Source organism: Phyllobates terribilis, unplaced genomic scaffold (assembly GCF_046119375.1).
Source record: "Phyllobates terribilis strain yellow unplaced genomic scaffold, ASM4611937v1 Scaffold_17__1_contigs__length_24005725, whole genome shotgun sequence".
Taxonomy (NCBI): Eukaryota; Metazoa; Chordata; class Amphibia; order Anura; family Dendrobatidae; genus Phyllobates; species Phyllobates terribilis.
In genome coordinates this window covers 15,543,297-15,564,678 of record NW_027362777.1, presented here as the reverse complement: position 1 = coordinate 15,564,678, position 21,382 = coordinate 15,543,297, and the positions used below count along the sequence as shown (strand labels likewise).

The window sequence follows — 21,382 nt, the reverse complement described above, 5'->3', positions numbered from 1 at the left end:
ATTCTGAAAATAAATTGTAAGTTTAGTTCCACTATAAGTGATGTTAATTCTATTATGAGAGCTAACCTTCTGAGACAATTTATCAATGCGCTGTGTGAATTGTCACATTAAGCTTTGCTACATCTATACATAGTGAAGTTCAGGATCAAAATGCTGCAGGTCCCATCTCTGCTACAGAACGATCCCATGGAAATAAAGCCGATCATTTTATCAGATGGGATCATTAGAACTTACCTGGTTGGATCCTTTGTTTCTGGTGGTTTCTTTCCCAGGTCGTCATTAAGACCCTTTACAATAAGCTCCAAAAACTCATCGGACTTTCTGAATCTTTCAAGCGTTTTCTCCATCACAGAAAGGACAGAAAGGAGGCGCTTATCCTGGCAGAAGAGAATCACAGATATATTGTTCTACATCTTCCAGATGTTTGGATTTATCTACAGACTAATGATTAATCTCGCATGAAGAATGATAATATTATCAGAGATCACAATTTTGGGGTAAAATTATTCAATTTTAAATATATATATATATATATAGCAATTACATTATTCTGACAAGAGCAATTTTTTGTTTTTTTCCTCCCTTTTTCCCAAAAAATCTAACTTTGTTTTTTCATTCACATAGACGGAGGGCTTGTGTTTTGTGGGACTAGTTGTTCTTTGGAATGACAACATTCAATTTAGCACATAAAGTATTGAAAAATGGGGGAAAAAATCAAAGTAAGGTTATTATTTTTGTTTTCGTTACAGCATTGACCCGACGTGTAATAGATTTATATGTAATGAAAGATTGTACTTATGTCAATGCAGCAGAAACAAATATTGTTTTACGCTTTTTCTTTCTTATAGTTTCCAGAAAACCGCAAAACCTTCAGCAGAAAATGACATGAATGAGAACATCTGCCCGGCTTGTACCGGATCCGGGGGTGTTACGTACAAGGCGAAGTCCCCAGAATAAGGATTTGCTTCATTTTGGTGCAGAGTTTCTAGTAGTTTCTGGTTACTACTGTTACAGGCAGATGCCGTCTGCATAATACAGCCAGCAAAGCCTCAACCCCTCCATGCATGTGGACCCCGGCACAAACACTCAGGTACATCCTTTTATGCTAAGACATTAGTAAATCTACAATTATCACACACAACTTATATACAGAAACCTCCCAACCGTCCCCGATCCAATGGGACTGTCCGGCTGTCGCTGGAGGTCGGGGCTACGTCCTGACGAGCCGTGTTCTGTCAGGACAGTCTGTGTAGAACAAGAACGTCTCAGGTCGTGCTGCTGTGATCGCTCCTGGAGAGGGGCAGCATCTGCTCCGCACGCCTCATACACACCCGGCTCCGCTCCGTACACCTCGTACACACACGGCTCCGCTCCGTACGCTGCGTACACGCCCGGCTCCGCTCCGTACGCCGCGTACACGCGCTGCTCCGCTCCGCACGCCTCGTACACGCCCGGCTCCGCTCCGCACGCCTCGTACACGCGCTGCTCCGCTCCGCACGCCTCGTACACACCAGGCTCCGCTCCACACGCCTCGTACACGCGCGGCTCCGCTCCGTACGCCTCGTACACGCGCGGCTCCGCTCCGTACGCCTCGTACACGCGCGGCTCCGCTCCGTACGCCTCGTACACGCGCGGCTCCGCTCCGTACACCTCGTACACGCGCGGCTCCGCTCCGTACACCTCGTACACGCGCGGCTCCGCTCCGTACACCTCGTACACGCGCGGCTCCGCTCCGTACACCTCGTACACGCGCGGCTCCGCTCCGTACACCTCGTACACGCGCGGCTCCGCTCCGTACCCCTCGTACACACACCGCTCTGCTCCGTACACCTCGTACACGCGCGGCTCCGCTCCGTACACACGGCTCTGCTCCGTACACCTCGTACACACGCGGCTCCGCTCCGTACACCTCGTACACACGGCTCTGCTCCGTACGCCTCGTACACACGCGGCTCCGCTCCGTACGCCTCGTACACACGCGGCTCCGCTCCGCACGCCTCGTACACACCAGGCTCCGCTCCGTACACCTCGTACACACGGCTCTGCTCCGTACACCTCGTACACACGCCGCTCTGCTCCGTACACCTCGTACACGCGCGGCTCCGCTCCGTACACACGGCTCTGCTCCGTACACCTCGTACACACGCGGCTCCGCTCCGTACACCTCGTACACACGGCTCTGCTCCGTACGCCTCGTACACACGCGGCTCCGCTCCGTACGCCTCGTACACACGCGGCTCCGCTCCGCACGCCTCGTACACACCAGGCTCCGCTCCGTACACCTCGTACACACGGCTCTGCTCCGTACACCTCGTACACACGCGGCTCTGCTCCGTACACCTCGTACACACGCGGCTCTGCTCCGTACACCTCGTACACACGCGGCTCTGCTCCGTACACCTCGTACACACGCGGCTCTGCTCCGTACACCTCGTACACACGCGGCTCTGCTCCGTACACCTCGTACACACGCGGCTCTGCTCCGTACACCTCGTACACACGCGGCTCTGCTCCGTACACCTCGTACACACGCGGCTCTGCTCCGTACACCTCGTACACACGCGGCTCTGCTCCGTACACCTCGTACACACGCGGCTCTGCTCCGTACACCTCGTACACACGCGGCTCTGCTCCGTACACCTCGTACACACGCGGCTCTGCTCCGTACACCTCGTACACACGCGGCTCTGCTCCGTACACCTCGTACACACGCGGCTCTGCTCCGTACACCTCGTACACACGCGGCTCCGCTCCGTACACCTCGTACACGCGGCTCTGCTCCGTACACCTCGTACACACGGCTCTGCTCCGTACACCTCGTACACACGGCTCTGCTCCGTACACCTCGTACACACACGGCTCTGCTCCGTACACCTCGTACACGCGGCTCTGCTCCGTACACCTCGTACACACGCGGCTCCGCTCCGTACACCTCGTACACACACGGCTCTGCTCCGTACGCCTCGTACACACGCGGCTCCGCTCCGTACACCTCGTACACACGGCTCTGCTCCGTACACCTCTTACACACACGGCTCTGCTCCGTACACCTCGTACACACGGCTCTGCTCCGTACACCTCTTACACACACGGCTCTGCTCCGTACACCTCGTACACACAAGGCTCTGCTCCGTACACCACGTACACACACGGCTCTGCTCCGTACACCTCGTACACGCGCGGCTCCGCTCCGTACACCTCGTACACACGCGGCTCTGCTCCGTACACCTCGTACACACGCGGCTCTGCTCCGTACACCTCGTACACACGCGGCTCTGCTCCGTACACCTCGTACACACAAGGCTCTGCTCCGTACACCTCGTACACACGCGGCTCTGCTCCGTACACCTCGTACACACGCGGCTCTGCTCCGTACACCTCGTACACACACGGCTCTGCTCCGTACACCTCGTACACGCGCGGCTCCGCTCCGTACACCTCGTACACGCGCGGCTCTGCTCCGTACACCTCGTACACACGCGGCTCTGCTCCGTACACCTCGTACACACGCGGCTCTGCTCCGTACACCTCGTACACACAAGGCTCTGCTCCGTACACCTCGTACACGCGCGGCTCTGCTCCGTACACCTCGTACACACGCGGCTCTGCTCCGTACACCTCGTACACACGCGGCTCTGCTACATCCACACTGTAAACCCCTCCTGACCCCACACATAAACTTCAGCTCATCCAGCACCATGACAACCAGCACAGCAGAGTCCTGCACCCACTGAGGCCCCTGATCATGTGACCCCTGACTCCGCCCCTCCTGTGACCTCATCACAGCTCCTGTGCGCACAGAGCAGCTATATATGTGGTGGCGGCTCTGCAGGTGGAGGTATGTGGAGACCCCATTACTGGGCGCAGGGGGCATTAACCCCTTCAGCACGGAGACTCTTTTGGGGGCTCTGTGTGGTGTGAACACTTGCACAGGTGTAGCTAGGTGTTCAGCTCCGGGGGGCGCAGTATCTGAGTGGTCCCTTACTGGTAACCCCTGATCACACTATGCTGGTGCAGCCTATTACTGGAGATGACCGCGCTGTAACTGAAAGAAAAATCTCCACAAAGTCCCACACTATTCCCGCCATACGGTGACATCTAGTGGTAGATACCGGTCCTGCAGGACTTATAGACTATACAGCACAGTTGCAGATAATCACAGCTGATGTTCTTTCTGATGGAGTCGTTCACTTTTCCATCTTTCTCAGAAAGACATTGTGACTTCTCCAGCCAGGACTCGTCTGCGGAGATTACAGCACAGACACATCTGACTCCTCACCACCGTCCCCATCTATTCCCAACCTGAACAATCTCCGCATCCTACTCGCCTCTCCCCCGCTCCCCTGCAGGGCATCGTCGTCTTCTGAAGACTGTAGCTGACTTCAGTGTCCAAGCAACGGGGGTGAACGACATCACTGCGATGCGCCCAGTCACATGCACGCCACCGTCACTGCTGGCCCTTGATTGGCCGGCAGCGTGTATTGTGGCACATGGACCCGGCAAGTTTGTGCTCTGTAATACCCTCCGGTGTCATTGTATTGAAGACACTGTGTCTGCGAATTCGCACACTCAATATCTTCAATAAAGCGGCGCCGTAATGCGGCATGCACATGCGCTGACTCTGGAAACAAATAGTGCAGGCTTCGGACAGAAGGACACAATCACCATTATATATATGTTACCAGTCTTATATACACATGTATACAGCCGTTTCCTTTATTCATATGCACACACCAGTGCTACAAGCGTTTCTCACTAAATTAGAATATCATCAAAAAGTTAGTTTATTTCAGTTCTTCAATACAAAAAGTGAAACTCCTATATTATATAGAGTCATTACACACAGAGGGATCTATTATATAGAGTCATTACACACAGAGTGATCTATTATATAGAGTCATTACACAGAGGGATCTATTATATAGAGTCATTACACACAGAGGGATCTATTATATAGAGTCATTACACACATAGGGATCTATTATATAGAGTCATTACACAGAGGGATCTATTATATAGAGTCATTACATACAGAGTGATCTATTATATAGAGTCATTACACACAGAGGGATCTATTATATAGAGTCATTACACACAGAGGGATCTATTATATAGAGTCATTACACACAGAGGGATCTATTATATAGAGTCATTACACACAGAGTGATCTATTATATAGAGTCATTACACAGAGGGATCTATTATATAGAGTCATTACACACAGAGGGATCTATTATATACAGTCATTACACAGAGGGATCTATTATATAGAGTCATTACACGCAGAGGGATCTATTATATAGAGTCATTACATACAGAGTGATCTATTATATAGAGTCATTACACACAGAGGGATCTATTATATAGAGTCATTACACACAGGGATCTATTATATACAGTCATTACACACAGAGGGATCTATTATATAGAGTCATTACACGCAGAGGGATCTATTATATAGTCATTACATACAGAGGAATCTATTATATAGAGTCATTACACACAGAGAGATCTATTATATAGAGTCATTACACACAGAGGGGTCTATTATATAGAGTCATTACACACAGAGGGGTCTATTATATAGAGTCATTACACACAGAGGGATCTATTATATAGAGTCATTACACACAGAGGGATCTATTATATAGAGTCATTACACACAGAGTGATCTATTATATAGAGTCATTACACACAGAGGGATCTATTATATAGAGTCATTACACACAGAGGGATCTATTATATAGAGTCATTACACACAAAGCGATCTATTATATAGAGTCATTACACACAGAGGGATCTATTATATAGAGTCATTACACACAGGGATCTATTATATAGAGTCATTACACACAGAGCGATCTATTATATAGAGTCATTACACACAGAGGGATCTATTATATAGAATCATTACACACAGGGATCTATCAGAGGGATCTATTATATAGAGTCTTTACACACAGAGGGATCTATTATATAGAGTCATTACACACAGAGGGATCTATTATATAGAGTCATTACACACAGAGGGATCTATTATATAGAGTCATTACACACAGAGTGATCTATTATATAGAGTCATTACACACAGAGGGATCTATTATATAGAGTCATTACACACTGAGGGATCTATTATATAGTCATTACACACAGAGGGATCTATTATATAAAGTCATTACACACAGGGATCTATTATATAGAGTCATTACACACAGAGGGATCTATTATATAGAGTCATTACACACAGAGGGATCTATTATAGAGCCTCATTACACACAGAGGGATCTATTATATAGAGTCATTACACACAGAGGGATTTATTATATAGAGTCATTACACACAGAGTGATCTATTATATAGAGTCATTACACACAGAGGGATCTATTATATAGAGTCATTACACACAGAGAGATCTATTATATAGAGTCATTACACACCGAGGGGTCTATTATATAGAGTCATTACACACAGGGATCTATTATATAGAGTCATTACACACAGAGGGATCTATTATATAGAGGCATTCCAGACAGAGAGATCTATTATATAGAGTCATTACACACAGAGGGATCTATTATATAGAGTCATTACACACAGAGGGATCTATTATATAAAGTCATTACACACAGAGGGATCTATTATATAGAGTCATTACACACAGAGGGATCTATTATATAGAGTCATTACACACAGAGGGATCTATTATATAAAGTCATTACACACAGGGATCTATTATATAGAGTCATTACACACAGAGGGATCTATTATATAGAGTCATTACACACAGAGGGATCTATTATAGAGCCTCATTACACACAGAGGGATCTATTATATAGAGTCTTTACACACAGGGATCTATTATATAGAGTAATTAACACAGAGGGATCTATTATATAGAGTCATTACACACAGAGGGATCTATTATATAGAGTCATTACACACAGAGGGATCTATTATATAGAGTAATTAACACAGAGGGATCTATTATATAGAGTCATTACACACAGAGGGATCTATTATATAGAGTCATTACACACAGAGGGATCTATTATATAGAGTCATTACACACAGAGGGATCTATTATATAGAGTCATTACACACAGAGGGATCTATTATATAGAGTCATTACACACAGAGGGATCTATTATATAGAGTCATTACACACTGAGGGATCTATTATATAGAGTCATTACACACAGAGGGATCTATTATATAAAGTCATTACACACAGGGATCTATTATATAGAGTCATTACACACAGAGGGATCTATTATATAGAGTCATTACACACAGAGGGATCTATTATAGAGCCTCATTACACACAGAGGGATCTATTATATAGAGTCATTACACACAGAGTGATTTATTATATAGAGTCATTACACACAGAGTGATCTATTATATAGAGTCATTACACACAGAGGGATCTATTATATAGAGTCATTACACACAGAGAGATCTATTATATAGAGTCATTACACACCGAGGGGTCTATTATATAGAGGCATTCCAGACAGAGAGATCTATTATATAGAGTCATTACACACAGAGGGATCTATTATATAGAGTCATTACACACAGAGGGATCTATTATATAGAGTCATTACACACAGAGGGATCTATTATATAAAGTCATTACACACAGGGATCTATTATATAGAGTCATTACACACAGAGGGATCTATTATATAGAGTCATTACACACAGAGAGATCTATTATAGAGCCTCATTACACACAGAGGGATCTATTATATAGAGTCATTACACACAGAGGGATTTATTATTTAGAGTCATTACACACAGAGTGATCTATTATATAGAGTCATTACACACAGAGGGATCTATTATATAGAGTCATTACACACAGAGAGATCTATTATATAGAGTCATTACACACCGAGGGGTCTATTATATAGAGTCATTACACACAGAGGGATCTATTATATAGAGTCATTACACACAGAGGGATCTATTATATAGAGTCATTACACACAGAGGGATCTATTATATAGAGTCATTACACACAGAGGGATCTATTATATAGAGTCATTACACACAGAGGGATCTATTATATAGAGGCATTACAGACAGAGATCTATTATATAGAGTCATTACACACAGAGGGATCTATTAGATAGAGTCATTACACACAGAGGGATCTATTATATAGAGTCATTACACACAGAGGGATCTATTAGATAGTCATTACACACAGAGGGATCTATTATATAGAGTCATTACACACAGAGGGATCTATTATATAAAGTCATTACACACAGGGATCTATTATATAGAGTCATTACACACAGAGGGATCTATTATATAGAGTCATTACACACAGAGGGATCTATTATAGAGCCTCATTACACACAGAGGGATCTATTATATAGAGTCATTACACACAGAGAGATCTATTATATAGAGTCATTACACACAGAGAGATCTATTATATAGAGTCATTACACACCGAGGGGTCTATTATATAGAGTCATTACACACAGAGGGATCTATTATATAGAGTCATTACACACAGAGGGATCTATTATATAGAGTCATTACACACAGAGGGATCTATTATATAGAGTCATTACACACAGAGGGATCTATTATATAGAGTCTTTACACACAGAGGGATCTATTATATAGAGTCATTACACAGGGATCTATTATATAGAGTCATTACACACAGAGGGATCTATTATATAGAGTCATTACACACAGAGGGATCTATTATATAGAGTCATTACACACAGAGGGATCTATTATATAGAGTCATTACACACAGAGGGATCTATTATATAGAGTCATTACAGACAGAGAGATCTATTATACACTGTCTATTTGCATGGTAAATTACATAGCCAAACTAAATTGGGAGGCACTAATTTACAGCATATATATTTCCAAGTGGCTTTATATTTGCATAATTTCTTAAAGGGGTCTAGTGATAAAATGTCTTTATTGTAAATTTTTATTTCCTTCCACCAAAGAACTGGCTACAAACTCCCAATTTACTTTGGCTATGTAATTTACCATGCAAATAGACAGCGTGTCTGAAACTGTTAACACATCAGGATGACAATCTGAGTGTCAGATATTAAAAGTAAAACACCCCTGTAGTTTGTGTGCGAAATAGCCATAGTAATAATAATAAAAAAAAAATCTTATTCCTATCAGGATTTGAAATCTAACACTGCAGCTTTAGAGACTGGTGCCTTACTATTGTGCTATCCAGTCAAGTGATACTAACTGATACCTTTTCTTGTCTTATGAGATCAACCATGAAAATACTCAGGATGACTAAAAGTCATTATGATTCTGAAGTTTGAAGTAAGTCACACATCAGACTCACACATCAAAATTAAATATCATTTGAATTTGGCTTGCTTTCAGTCTGTGCATAAGTCCCAATGAGTTTTAGACAAGTGTGCACTGAAAATAATGTAACCAAATAGAACTCCTATATTTTTACAGCTGAGTTTATAGTTCAGTGGTTAGTGCACTGGCTTTGGGACACAGAATTTTGGGGTTAAGTCCCAACAGCGAACAGTTAATTTTTTTTTATTATTATTATTACAGTTGTCAAAGTCACTTGTCAGAATCACTCGTCAAAATCACTTGTCAGAATCACTCGTCAAAATCACTTGTCAGAATCACTCATCAAAATCACTTGTCAGAATCACTCATCAAAATCACTTGTCAGAATCACTCATCAAAATCACTTGTCAGAATCACTCGTCAAAATCATTTGTCAGAATCATTTGTCAAAATCACTTGTCAGAATCACTCGTCAAAATCACTTGTCAGAATCACTCGTCAAAATCACTTGTCAAAATCACTTGTCAGAATCACTCGTCAGAATCACTCGTCAAAATCACTTGTCAGAATCACTCGTCAAAATCACTTGTCAGAATCACTCGTTAAAATCACTTGTCAGAATCACTCATCAAAATCACTTGTCATGTTGGAACGTCCAAGTACGTCCCATGCGCAGCTTCCGGGCTGATGAGTGCAAATTTGCCTCCAGTATTTGCTGATAACGTGCTGCATTCATCTTTCCTTCAACTTTTACCAAGTTTCCTGTGCCTTTGTAGCTCGCACAATCCCAAAACATAAGCAATCCACCTCCGTGCTTTACAGTAGGAATGGTGTTCCTTTCATCATAGGCCTTGTTGACCTCTATCTAAATGTAATGTTTATGGTTGTGGCCAAAAAGTTCAATTTTGGTCTCATCACTCCAAATTACCTTGTTCCAGAAGTTTTGAGACTTGTCTCTGTGCTGTTTGGCGTATTGTAGGCGAGATGCTTTGTGGCATTTGCGCAGTAATGGCTTTCTTCTGGCGACCATGCACCCATTTTTCTTTAATTGCCTCCTTATTGTGCATCTTGAAACAGCCACCCCGCTAGTTTTCATAGAGTCATGAATTACAGCTGATGTTATTTGTGGGTTTTTCTTTGAATCCCAAACAATTTTCCTGGCAGTTGTGGCTGAAATTTTTGTTGGTCTGCCTGACCATGGTTTGGTTTTTACAGAGCCCCTTATTTTCCATTTGTTATTCATAGTTTGAATGCTGCTGACTGGCATTATCAATTCCTTGGCTATTTTTTTTTGTATCCCTTTCTTGTGTTATATAGTTCAACTACCTTTTCTCGTAGATCCGTTGACAATTCTTTTCACTCACAATCCAGAAACGTCAGTGGCTGGATGAAAGATGCAAGAGTCTGTCTGGATCCCAGAAACTCACTCAGCTTTTATGCACACACACTGATTACAAGCACACAGGTTACAGGTGAGGATGTTACCTTTAGTTGCCATTCAAACCCATTTGTGTCAAATTCTGTGCATGTTATCAGGCCAAAATCACCAGGGTATGTGAACTTTTGATCAGGGTTATTTGGATGTTTTGGGTTGTCATAAAGATTTAAATGAGACGCGAATTAGCGTTATGGAAGATGAGTCTATGAGAAACATATTCAGCTACAGACTCCAAGGAAGAAACTGCTTGTGGTCTGATGTCTAAAATATATAGGTTTTATTACTAGATGTAAAGAAGAAAACTAGATACTGTAAAATAATATACCTCCTCATATGTTTCCCTTATTATCTCCAGTAATTGTATTATCACGCAGGATTTTTATAATGTTACATCGTCTCATCTTCTTCTCATTCAGGTCTCTACAATATCGGACCCTCTCAGTGAATATCTTCTATATAAGAGAATTTTCCTGATTTACCCATCAAGGATGGTTATGGACAGAGACAAGATGGCGGAGAGGATATTACACCTCACTCTAGAGATCCTCTTCCGGCTTACTGGAGAGGTGAGAGATTCTGATGACGTCACATTACATCATTCTTATCTATGGGAATAACAGATGGACAGAACTGGAGAGGTGAGGACTCTGGAAATGTCTGGAGTGAGATTTATTAATGTGTCTCTCCATTACCAGGATTATACAGTAGTGAAGAAGACCTATAGTGAGCGCTGTCAGGCACCTGTGTCTGAGGGATGGGGAAGACCCCTGAGCCCAATCACTGGGCCTCCACCTCACCCCCTGATACATGAGGACATCAATGACCAGAAGATCCTAGAGCTCACCTACAAGATGATTGAGCTGCTGACTGGAGAGGTGACACTGCTGGGAATGCTGGGACATTATACAGTAGTGCTATGGAGGGATCGGGGGGATGACGGTATCATTATATGTGTCAGGTTCCTATAAGGTGTCAGGATGTCGCCGTCTATTTCTCCATGGAGGAGTGGGAGTATTTAGAAGGACACAAAGATCTGTACAAGGACGTCATGATGGAGGTTCCCTAGCCCCTCACATCACCAGGTAATAGACAGGACTAAATACACACGGACTATAATTATCTGTATGTAAAGAATGAATTCAGTCCTTGTATGTGTTTCCTCCAGATCGATCCAGTAAGAGGACAACACCAGAGAGATGTCCCCGTCCTTTTCTTCCACATGACTGTAAACAAGAAGATCCCAATGTTCCTCAGGATCATCAGGTAGATGGAGAGAAGGTGTCATGAGATCTCCCCCTATGATGTGTAGACGGCTTGGAAGGTCTTGTGCTCAGTCTTGTTTTATCCACCAGTATTATATGTTTTATACTTGTGTAATGAGATCGGAGGAGATGGCAGGATTAGAGCTGATCATAGATGGGACTTCTTATCTGTTTGTGACTTTTACAATATTTGTTTCAGGGTGAAGATCTGACCCATATTAATACTACAGAGACATATGTAAGGGGTGATGAGCGGTGTAAAGAGGGGATTCCTACATATGACCACCCAGGTGAGTAGTAACCACTAAAGGTAGAAAAGTCACAGATTCTTCTCAGTCACCGGCTGTGGCTGCTTTATAGGTCGTGTGATCACCATTTTTCCATTAAAGTACAACATTCTCTTCCACCAAAAACTGTTCAAATGACTTTGTGAATTATGAAAGCCCTTTTCTATAGAACTTACAACCTGGAGGATCCACCTCCCCCCTGGGATTAGGAGATGCTGACCTTTAACTGCCCAGATCTGTAAATCCATTCACTGCTCTGACAAATTATTATATATCTCCAAAACTTATATTTCCAAATTTCACAGGCTAATCCAATTGGAGTAAATGGTAAAAATTAACTTTTATTTTTTCACGATTAAAACTAGAAATATAGTAGCAAAATGTAAAAATTATTGACTCAATGGTCCCAGAACTGAAAGTCAGCTAGGATATTAGTAGTAAAGAGTTTGTCACTCAAGATTATTGCAATATATATCAATTATGTTTGTTTAATCAGGATAATAGATCTTCCTACCGTTTCTATCTAACAGAACAATTTATTCAGGAGAACTGTGAATAAATTCACCGTGGTAAGCTTTAAAATTCATGAAGCCGACACATTGGCAGTTTCTCTTATCTTGTGCTTATAGCAGCAGTTATAGGATATTGAGAGATTCTCTTGCTTTATCCCTAATCTTTTCAGCAATCATATAGTACAATAGACAGTCTCCTAGATAATGCCAATCATTAGAGCCTGTTAGCTGAACTTCTCATATTATAGCATTAGCGATGAGGATGAAGCTATCGTGATGGACGTCCATAGCTGCTGCTACTGTGGGGAAAATAAGTATTTGATACACTGCTGATTTTGCAAGTTTATCGTAGGTACACTTCACCTGTGAGAGACAGAATCTTAAAAAAAATCCAGAAAATCACATTGTATGATTTTTAAATAATTAAATTGTATTTTATTGCATTAAATAAATATTTGATCACCTACCAACCAGCAAGAATTCTGTTCTCTCACAGACCTGTTAGTTTTTCTTTAAGAAGCCCTCCTACTCTGCACTCATTACCTGTATTAAATGCACCTGTTTGAACTCATTACCTGTATAAAAGACACCTGTCCACACACTCAATCAATCACACTCCAATCTCTCCCCCATGGCCAAGACCAAAGAGATGTCTAAGGACACCAGGGACAAAATTGTAGACCTGCACAAGGCTGGGATCAGCTACAGGACAATAGGCTAGCAGCATGGTAAGTAGTGAATAGCGAATTTATTCGAAATCAGATCTTACGACTTAAGGCTATATGCCCACGATGCAGAAATGAAGCGGAAAATTTCTGCTTAATTTCTGCATCTCCTTGTCAGAAAAAACGTGTGGGGAATTTAACACGCGGTTTTGAAGTGTTTTTGACATGCGGAATTGCCATGCGTTTTTCTAATGCATTGAGTAGGCAATTCCGCATGCGTAAACGCAAAAATAATGGGCATGCTGCGGATTTTTCCGCGCATAAAATCCGCTGCGGAAAATTCCGCAGCATGGGCACAGAACATGCGGATTGTCATTGGGGACCATGGGGCACGTATTACCAAGCGTTTTTCAAGCGTTTCCGCAGCAGAAATTCCGCAGCGAAAACGCTTGAAAAACGCATTGTGGGCACACAGCCTCAATTCGACACGAATGTGGCACATTCGGATTCATGATCGGAAGTGCAAGCAAAATTTCTTAAATTTGGAAATAATCGGCAAAATCAGGGAATAAATGCGGGAACGTGATTGCGGGGCAACTACAGCGTTTTGATCAGTTTAGCTAGCATAGTGCTTGTTTATGATGAGCGGGGGGACGTGGCAGATGAGTGGGGGGGGCTGGTGATAGCTCAAATCAGGTCAGATCAGTAGTGCGCTTGTAATTTTTTTATTTATTTATTTTTTCCTGTAGCCGGTAACTTTAAGTCAGGAATGCGCGGCTAGCCAGTCAGAGCGCAGGAAGCATCCACAGTGTCCAGATACAAGGGCTTCTGCAATTCGCTGCTGAAATCACATTTCCTCTCGATATAAAAACCGGCCAAGTTCCCTCAGCGCCATTTTATCCATGTTACTGAAGGACACAGACGCTGCTGAGTGTGCGCCCGTGTACTGAGAGATATTGGCTAGATAGATGGGTTCTTGTTTGGAAGTCAGATAGTGTAACATAGTAACGTAGTAACGTAGGTTGAATAAAGACCTAGATCCATCAAGTTCAACCTTTCTCCCCCAATTGTACTCCCCATACCAACACTATACTAACTTACTGGAACTAGGCTTCACAAATGAATTACCATTTTTATTATTACTGCACTATTACAATTACAAATAACCATAAATAATTTTTAATTAGTTTTATTTTTTGTATTACTGTTATGGTATTACTAAAATCCCTGTACCTAAATCTTTTGATCCAGAAGAAGGCAAAAAACCCAGGATACATTCAGCCAATTTGCATCATGGGGAAAAATTCCTTCTTCTTGACGCCGAGAAAGGCGATCAGTACAAGAACCCTGCATCAAATGTACTTTTATAGGTGTAACATTTTGTCTAATTTAACTCTAGCCCACAATGTTATGTGTATCAAGGAAATCATCCAGCCCTTTTTTGAAAGCTGTTATAGTGTCGGCCATTACTACCTCCTGTAGTAGGGCATTCCTCAGTCTGACTGCTCTGACTGTAAAGAACCCTTTTCTGTTTAGGTGCCGGAATCGCCTTTCTTCCACCAGTAATGATTGCCCCCTGGTCCTTAGTCTTTGGAAGGAATAAGTCATGTGCTAGATCTTTGTACTGACCACACATATATTTATACATGTCAATGAGATCCGTCGTTTTTCTAAGCTAAACAAGCTCAACTTTTCCAACCTCTCATCATATGAGAGGCCTCCATCCCTTGTAATAATCTAGTTACCACCTTTGAACTGACTCTAACTTCTGAATATCCCTTTTAAAATGTGAAGCCCAAAACTGGATTCCATATTCCAGATGTGGCCTCACCAGTGATTTATAAAGGGGTAACAATATGTTGGGATCGCAGGATTTTATTTCTCTTTTTATACACCCTAAAATGTTGTTTGCTTTTGCGGCAGCTGCTTGACATTGAGTACTTGTAACCAGAATACCCAAATCCTTCTCCTGTTCTGTAGTCCCGAGTATACTCCCATTTAATGTATATGTAGCCATAGGATTACTCCATCCTGTGTGCATTACACTACATTTATCTACATTAAACCTCATTTGCCAAGTGTTTGTCCATTCAGTCATCTTATCCAGATCATTCTGCAATATCGTAATGTCAAGATCAGATTTCAATATCCTACATAGTTTGATATCGTCAGCAAAAACTGATGTTTTACTCACAATCCCATCCCCCAGGTCATTAATAAAGAGGTTAAAGAGAATTGGTCCTAGCACAGATCCCTGCGGCACCCCACTGCTGACTATATCCCATTTAGAGAATGTGCCATTTATGACGACCCTTTGTTTCCTATCATTTAGCCAATTCCTTACCCATCTAAGTCCTTTCTTCTGTAGCTTCAGTATAAGGCTGTTATGTGATACAGTATTGAATGCCTTTGCAAAGTCCAAAGTATTTCCTTAAACATGCCCCATTTACGTTCGGTATCTATCCCCAGTTACCATGATATGGTCCCAGTCTACACAATTAAGCTCTTCCCTTAATTTGTTGAAATCAGCTTTCCTAAAGTTTCAGGTTTTTGCATTTCCTTTTAGAAATGTTTTATTGAATATTACATTGAAACTTATCCCAAATGCTCCCGGACCTGTAGATCTGAAATGGTATCTGGTCTATATGACAGCACCAGATCCAGCAGATTACCTCCCCTGGTTGGTTCATCTACTAGCTGAGAGAGGTAATTGTCCTGGACTGTGGATAAGAATTTTCAGCTTTTAACACATCTGGAAGATTCTGTGTCCCATTGAATGTCTGGATAGTTAAAATCCCCCATATTAAGGACCCTATTATTATTTGCTGCATTTTTAATTTGTTCCATCATTTTGTCCTCTACCAGTTCAGCTATATTAGGAGGCTTGTAACAAACTCCACTTAGCAGCTTTCCATTATTGCCATCCCCATGTACATTTACCCAAATTGACTCTACATTGTCGCAGCTTCCATCCATGTTATCATTGAACACGTTTTAAGTTGGATCTTACGAAAATACACACCCCTCCACCTTTTTTGTCTTTCCTGTCCTTTCTAAATGTAATGTATCCCTCCATGTTTGTCACCCAGTCATGGCTTTCATCCAGCCAAGTTTCCGTAATGCCCACCACATCATATTCCATGACCGACATAAGAGTCTCCAGGTCAGCCATTTTGTTTGCGAGACTTCTTGCATTTGCCAGCAGACATTTAATACAATTAGCACATTTGCTACTCCTACTCAGCTCCCTACATGCCTTGCATATCCTAGCCCCACCCTAGATGCTCTATTGCCCCTGCTGTCCCACTCTCTCTGTCTAGTCCCGGGGTCTCAAACACACGGGCCGCATGTTGCCCCTCCGGCTGCTTCTTGCGGGCTGCAGGCACATAGACCCCGTAACGATCACGGCTGGGGGGGCGGGGACCCTGTGCGCAGTATGGGGGGACGGGACCCTGTGCGCAGTATGGGGGGACTGGGACCCTGAGCGCAGTATGGGGGGACTGGGACCTTGAGCGCAGTATGGGGGGACGGGGACCCTGAGCGCAGTATGGGGGGACGGGGACCCTGAGCGCAGTATGGGGGGACGGGAACCTTAGCGCAGTATGGGGGGATGGGGACCCTTAGCGCAGTATGGGGGACGGATGGACCCTGTGCGCAGTATGGGGGGGACCTGGATGGGGTACATGTCTGCAAGATAAGAACCAGGATGGAGGACCATGTCTGCAATATGGGGGACCATGTCTGCAATATGGGGGACCTGGATGGGAGACCATGTCTGCAATATGGGAACCATGTCTGCAATATGGGGGACCATGTCTGCAATATGGGGGACCTGGATGGGGGACCATGTCTGCAATATGGGGGACTTGGATGGGAGACCATGTCTGCAATATGAGGACCATGTCTGCAATATGGGGGACCTGGATGGGAGACCACGTCTGCAATATGGGGGACCTGGATGGGAGACCACGTCTGCAATATGGGGAACCTGGATGGGAGACCACGTCTGCAATATGGGGGACCTGGATGGGAGACCACGTCTGCAATATGGGGGACCTGGATGGGAGACCATGTCTGCAATACGGGGGACCTGGATGGGAGACTATGTCTGCAATATGGGGGACCTGGATGGGAGACCATGTCTGCAATATGGGGGACCTGGATGGGAGACCATGTCTGCAATATGAAGGACCTGGATGGGAGACCATGTCTGCAATATGAAGGACCTGGATGGGAGACCATGTCTGCAATATGGGGAACCTGGATGGGAGACCATGTCTGCAATATGGGGAACCTGGATGGGAGACCATGTCTGCAAGATGAGGACCAGTTCAAAAGGTGTATATAAAATAAAATGATATCACTAAAAATGTCACTTTGTCATGCAAATAATGCAGCCCCCCAAATTAAATGTTTTTCCATGTGCGGCCCATATGCCCAGCTGAGTTTGAGATCCCTGGTCTAGTCTATCTATCCCCTTATAAGCACGCATACCCTCCCTCCCCCCAGATCCTAGTTTAAAAGCTCCTCCATCCGTCTGACCATTTTTTCCCCCAGCATAGCTGCTCCCACCCCATTGAGATGCGGCCCTTCCCTACAGTAGAATAAATCCTACAAAACAGAAGGAGTTTCTCAGAGTTACCAAGAAAATAAATTCACAATATCTAAACACAAGATCAATAAACCAACAAAACGATATTCACTGGACAAAAAAGTCATATAAAAATATTTTTTATTTGATAGCAATTAATGTAATAAAAACACAAAAGGGCACAGACATAGACAAAAAACATACAACAATACAAATAAGATAAAAATGAAGCTCAAATGAGGGGATCAGGGGGTAACGCATACAGGGGAGTATGTATGATGTATTACTTATTAGCCATAATGGGATATAATAAAGGGAATATGTATATAATTATATAAATATAAAGTGCAAGTGATATATATCTATCAGAATTAACATATACAGGATGTGCAGATATGTCACTAAAATATTTAGTAACAAATGATTAGTCTGATGATTACATATAGTTCATAGTCCCTTTAAGTATCCCCTTTTGAACATGATTATTTCATATGATTATATATAATTCATAGTCATTTTTAATCAAAACATCACCTCTTTTTCAAAATAACATGATTACATTTCATCCAGGAGTCAATTACATTAAATTTAATTCATTCAAAAAGGTCCTTTGTACAGGAATAAATATTGAGTAAAAACTAGGGCAAAAATCTAATTGTAAAAGACATTATTACTGAAGTCAACCAGCATCCACCTGCCCCCTCTCACCGGACTGGTGAGAAGGTCGGCCCAGGTCTCCATGAAACCAATCCCTTCCTTCCTGCACCAATGTCTAAGCCACTTATTTATCTCCCTAAGCTCCCGATGTCTGTCTAGTGACGCTCGTGACACCGACAGTATTTCTGAAAACACCACCTTGGAGGTCCTGGCCTTCAGCTTCTCTCCTAGTTCCCTGTAATAATTTTAAAGGACCTTCCACCTCCCTCTAACTTTGTCATTAGTACCGATATGTACCATGACTGCTGGGTTTTGCCCAAACCCACCCAGCAATCTGTGTATCCGATCCGCAATATGTTGAACCCGAGCAACCAGCAGACAACACACTGTTCGGCATTCACGGTCTCGGCGGCAGATGACTCCGTCTGTCCGCCTAATTATAGAGTCTCCTACCACCAACATCTGTCTGGTCTTTGCTGCATTCCTATTACCCTCCTTCCTACAGTGCTGGCCAAAAGTATTGGCACCCCTGCAATTCTGTCAGATAATACTCAGTTTCTTCCTGAAAATGATTGCAATCACAAATTCTTTGGTATTATTCTCTTCATTTAATTTGTCTTCAATGAAAAAAACACAAAAAGAATTGTCCTAAAGCCAAATTGGATATAATTCCACACCAAACCTAAAAAAGGTGGTGGACAAAAGTATTGGCACCCTTTGAAAAATCATGTGATGCTCCTCTAATTCGTGTAATTAACAGCACCTGTAACTTACCTGTGGCACCTAACAGGTGTTGGCAATAACTAAATCACACTTGCAGCCAGTTAACATGGATTAAAATTGACTCAACCTCTGTCCTGTGTCCTTGTGTGTACCACATTGAGCATGGAGAAAAGAAAGAAGACCAAAGAACTGTCTGAGGACTTGAGAAACCAAATTGTGAGGAAGCATGAGCAATCTCAAGGCTACAAGTCCATCTCCAAAGACCTGAATGTTCCTGTGTCTTCCATGCGCAGTGTCATCAAGAAGTTTAAAGCCCATGGCACTGTGGCTAACCTCCCTAGATGTGGACGGAAAAGAAAAATTGACGAGAGATTTCAATGCAAGATTGTGCAGATGGTGGATAAAGAACCTCGACTAACATCCAAACAAGTTCAAGCTGCCCTGCAGTCCGAGGGTAAAACAGTGTCAGCCCGTACTATCCGTCGACGTCTGAATGAAAAGGGACTGTATGGTAGGATACCCAGGAAGACCCCACTTCTTACCCCGAGACATAAAAAATCCAGGCTGGAGTTTGCCAAAACTTACCTGAGAAAGCCTAAAACGTTTTGGAAGAATGTTCTCTGGTCAGATGAGACAAAAGTAGAGCTTTTTGGGAAAAAGCATGAACATAGAGTGTACAGGAAAAAAAAAGAGGCATTCAAAGAAAAGAACACGGTCCCTACAGTCAAACATGGCGGAGGTTTCCTGATGTTTTGGGGTTGCTTTGCTGCCTCTGGCACTGGACTGCTTGACCGTGTGCATGGCATTATGAAGTCTGAAGACTACCAACAAATTTTGCAGCATAATGTAGGGCCCAGTGTGAGAAAGCTGGATCTCCCTCAGAGGTCATGGGTCTTCCAGCAGGACAATGACCCAAAACACACTTCCAAAAGCACTATAAAATGGTTTTAGAGAAAGCACTGGAGACTTCTAAGGTGGCCAGCAATGAGTCCAGACCTAAATCCCATAGAACACCTGTGGAGAGATCTCAGAATGGCAATTTGGAGAAGGCACCCTTCAAATATCAGGGACCTGGAGCAGTTTGCCAAAGAAGAATGGTCTACAATTCCAGCAGAGCATTGTAAGAAACTCATTGATGGTTACCGGAAGCGGTTGTTCGCAGTTATTTTGGCTAAAGGTTGTGCAACCAAGTATTAGGCTGAGGGTGCCAATACTTTTGTCCGGCCCTTTTTTGGGATTTTGTGTGAAATTATCAATGATTTGATTTTTGTTTCATTCTCTTTTGTGTTTTTTCCTTGCAAGCAAATTAAATGAAGAGAATAATACCAAAGAATTTGTGATTGCAATCATTTTCAGGAAGAAACTGAGTATTATCTGACAGAATTGCAGGTGTGCCAATACTTTTGGCCAGCACTGTACGACAGACGTCTTCCTGGTTGCTAGGAGCGTCCTGCTGCAGTGATCCCAGTCCTGGGATAGCAATCCTAATATCAGCCAAACAGGCATATTTACTAGGTTGTGCCAGATCAGGACTGGGCTCCCTGGCACTTTTCCCTCTACTCCTTCTTGTAACATTTACCCAGCTACGTACTTCTCTATCCTGATCTTCCCCACCTCCACCCTCCTCCATATCACTGGCCCCAATCAGTACAAGCTCAGTGAACTCTAAACTCCTGTCCAGGTTTGCAATGCTCCTGAGTGTCGCTAGCTGCACATTTAGATCCGGTATCTGGGCTTCCAAACATGTAACTCGTTGACATCGAGCGCAGACATTTTCACCCTCAAACAGCTGTTCAAAGCATGCATACATCTCACAAGACACACACCTGGTAGCATTGCCCATGGAGCACATACTATATGGGGATAAACAATACAAGTAAAAGCAGAAAAACAAATAGAAGGTTAGTAAGGAAAACACCAAACTATGCT

General features: G+C 43.2%; 1 pseudogene; it reads left to right on the top strand.

Annotated features, from left to right (window-relative positions):
• Nucleotides 1-12,147: 12,147 nt before the first annotated feature.
• The window catches only part of LOC141176199 (uncharacterized), a 55,523-nt pseudogene continuing 46,288 nt past the window's right edge, over nt 12,148-21,382 (top strand).